The sequence below is a fragment of the Vombatus ursinus genome, unplaced genomic scaffold (genome assembly GCF_900497805.2).
Source record: "Vombatus ursinus unplaced genomic scaffold, bare-nosed wombat genome assembly UNPS02014841.1, whole genome shotgun sequence".
NCBI classification, from domain to species: Eukaryota; Metazoa; Chordata; class Mammalia; order Diprotodontia; family Vombatidae; genus Vombatus; species Vombatus ursinus.
In genome coordinates this window covers 21,757,333-21,761,128 of record NW_020954619.1, presented here as the reverse complement: position 1 = coordinate 21,761,128, position 3,796 = coordinate 21,757,333, and positions in this window count along the sequence as shown.

The following is a 3,796-nucleotide window of genomic DNA, read 5'->3' as shown; positions in this document are numbered from 1 at the left end:
AGATAGATAGATAGATAGATAGATAGATAGATAGATAGATAGATAGAAAAGTATGTAAACTATTAAACTTCTGGTTGGATGAGACATAAAGGCTTTTTTAATGATTCTCTGAAACAATTGAATCACAGATGTGTCTCCTATCTGAGACTTACCATCCCACTTCACCTCTTCACCTCAAGGCAAACAAAGCCAATATTTACCTCCTAATTTCTCATATATTTAGAGATGTGCTGGTAAATGTTTAACAACTGGGGTCTCTGGGAAAAAATTGTATACACATATGTTTAAATTTAGTCTCACTATTAACATTTTCTTACTAGACAATCAACAAAACAATGAATCAAGCCCTGATTTTTTAGTGATTGATGATTTCTGAGGTGTAAATATTCACAATAAAAAAAAATAACAATTGGCTCTTGCCAACAAGTTAGAGTTAGCTCTAGAATTTCAGTACTTATTAGCTTACCCCTACTTGTACCCTAGAATCCCAACATCTTCAACTCTCTTGCTTCTAGGACAGAAGTTCTTCCCATTCCTCCCCCTCCTCCATCCCAGGCTTCTTCATCCACACACACAAAACAAACCATCTTTACAACTTTCCTTTGCACATCCACCCTTGCTGGCTCATGTTTTATGAAAGGGGACCTGTTGCTATAGTTGTAGAACAATTGCATTATCTAAAACCAAAGAGGGCCCCTATTCCTTCCTGCAAACAAAACTAGCCAGGATCCTTGCACTGACCCAAGTTAGAGCCTTAGTGTACACCCAATAGTTTTAATTAAGTGTGCTTGGAAAATAGTCCCCGAAATTTTGTCATTAAAATTCCCAATGGTTCATCTGTACATTTATAGATGTGTAAGTGGGAAGGATGCCACTTACAGACCAAGTAAACTCCTTATTAAATTTGAGTTTCATGAGTGAAGGGAACATGTCTTATGTGAACTTTGTATTTTCCACAGCACCTAGCACAGTGCTTTATAGACAGTAGGAGGATAAGGACAGTATCTGTGATTTCATTGGTATATGGGTAAGGAAATTCTCTCACAGATAGTTATTTCTCTGTAAATTAGATTCTAAGAGAGTTACCTAGAGCAGAAGCATCAACACACAGAGTGCAGGCTGCCCCAGTATAGCCCAAACCAGATTTAAACATAATTGGGAAATATATAACAAAATAAATAAAAATAGAATAGAACATAGATAATGTTAATATGTAGTTTTCTAAGTCAATATGGGGCAGCAGGGATACTTATGTATGCTTCTATTTGAGTTTGATATCACTGGCCTAGGGTCCTGAGAGGTTAAATGGTTTGTAGCATGGGGCTTGCTGAAAGACAAAACAAAACAAAAACATTTATTTGAATAAATGCTATTAAACATATCAACCAGCCTAGTTTATTAAGAGTTTCATATTTAATTTGAATGGTCAAGAATTTTGAGTACAGAAATATCCTGGAGGGATAGATGCATTTGAAATCTGTGTGGGTACATTACCCTCAATGGCAGTCTCTAGGATCGAAGGGTGAAGACATGAAAAGAAGCACCGATATGGAAATGGATGAGTTTGGGGAGCTGATTGGCATTGAAAAAAGAAGTAATACAATTAGCTTCTGGTGTTCTTTTAAAAACTGCTAACATGCTTCATTTTTCCAGCAATAGTTCTATCATATCACATCCAATGAACTATTCTGACACCTGTGATACCTGGGCTTTCAGCCCAATGTACGTTAACTCAGGATGACACAAACCATAGCCAGCACTGAAAAAAGGGTAGGATCTCAATGACTTCGAACCACCATTAAGACAAGTATTTTGAGATTTTATTAAGACCCTCTTTATCTTAGTGAATGTGCTAGCATTTTCAATAATCTCCTGTAATGCTAAGAGTCTTCTTAGAATCCAAATGGTGGTGTGAAAAATTGATGGTAGCTGTAGTTTGGGCAGGTAGTGAACCTTTGAACCTACCACCCTATTCACAGCAACTTTGTTCAGCTTATGTGGTCTTCTTCATTCGTGGATCCTTCCCCATGAGAGAATTCCATGGAACATATCTTGCAAGATTTTAAATAAATGGGTAGAGTCAATGACACTTTGGTGATTTGGAAAGCATGTCTTTAGACTGAATGATTTTGGAAAACTCTTTGCATAACCAGATCAGAAAAAAAAAAGTGAGCACATTCTGACTCATGATCATAAGAACAAAACTTGTTTGGGGTATTTGAGGTGGGATTTGTCTTGACCCTTTCCCATCTCATCATTTTTACTTCTGTCTAGTGAGAGCAGAAGAATAGAGCAGCAGTCTATTTAAAAGGATATGAACATCAGGGCAGCTAGGTGGTGCAATGAATAGAGTGTTGGCCCTGGAGTCAGGAGGACTTGAGTTCAAATGCAGCCTCAGACACTTGACAGATACTAGCTGTGTGACCCTGGGCAAGTCACTTAACCCCATTGCCTAGCAAAAAAACAAAACAACCCCCCCTAAGGAGTATGAAGATGTAAATAGTTAAATGCCTAGAAATAAAACATGTATGTGTGAAAAGAAGGAGAGTTTAAATGAAGGGTGATGTCAGGTTCCTCTGGTAACTGGGATTCAGACAGGATCCTAAGTACAAATGTATGGAAGGACCAGCCATCTACTATTTTATAGCTAGAGATAAACTTCAATAGAACATATTTTTTGGGTGGTATTTATATAACTTTCAACTAACGTAGAACAGTGTTTTAGTATCAATAACTAAAGTCCTTTTTCTTGTACCTTGATTGATAATGAACTGACAATATGGCTTGAACCCTGAAAGATGATTTTTCTATTTTGAATATGCATTCTACTATAGTGCATCTACCACTTAATTAGAAAGACATGTTTAAGGGTCTGATGTGTAGCTGTGGGTTGACCTTTGTCATGCTGCCAACTTTTCACAGTGGGAACAACTTTATAGAATAAGAGAATTTTATTGTTAGGAATTATCTAAAAGGCAATCTATACCAACCCGTATTTTAAGGGCAATCTCTTCAAATACACTGCTAAGTGACCATCCAACCTCCTTTTGATGATCTCCAGTAAAGGGGAGCTCATTATCACTAATGCAGCTCACTTCGCTTTGAAACAACTCTCTCTCCTATTAGGAAGTCTTCCTTTATGTTGAACAAAATTCTGTCTCTTTATAACTTCTCCCTACTGATTCTAGTTCTGTTCTCTGGAGCCAATCAGAAGTATAATCTCTTTTCCACCAAATACTTGTTGACAGCTATCACTTCTCTTTTCTCCTGCCCAGTGTCTTTGACCAGTCACCATAAGGCATACTATCAAGTCCTCTCACCTTCCCAGGTGCCTTTTTCTTCTTTTTGGCTCAGTCCTCAAGCTATCATCCAGAGAAGCAACTCCTGTGAAGAAAGGGCACAGCCATCCTTACCACCTACCAACCAAATGCTACCCATAGGGCAACCAAGGCCATCCACATGCCATCTAGCTGAAGCGTCAAGGTACACTGAGGGAGGGATAGACTCCACTGCCACCACCACCACTACTTTGGATGGCTATGTCCCCACAGACCCTGATGGAATCAGCATGGAGGGTCCCTGAATCCAAGAGCCTTGAGAATGGTAATACGTCTAGCTCATTGCCTACACCCATTATCCTGGGAATCCACCCCTACGTAGATGCAGCCAGGCAAGTGCTCCTGCAGGTACTATATAGTCATATAGTAAAGACCCAGAAAAGAAAAGACTTGGCACCACAGTCCTTGGCAATGTCAAATGATTCAACGCCAAAGCTAATGTGATTTTATTAATGGAA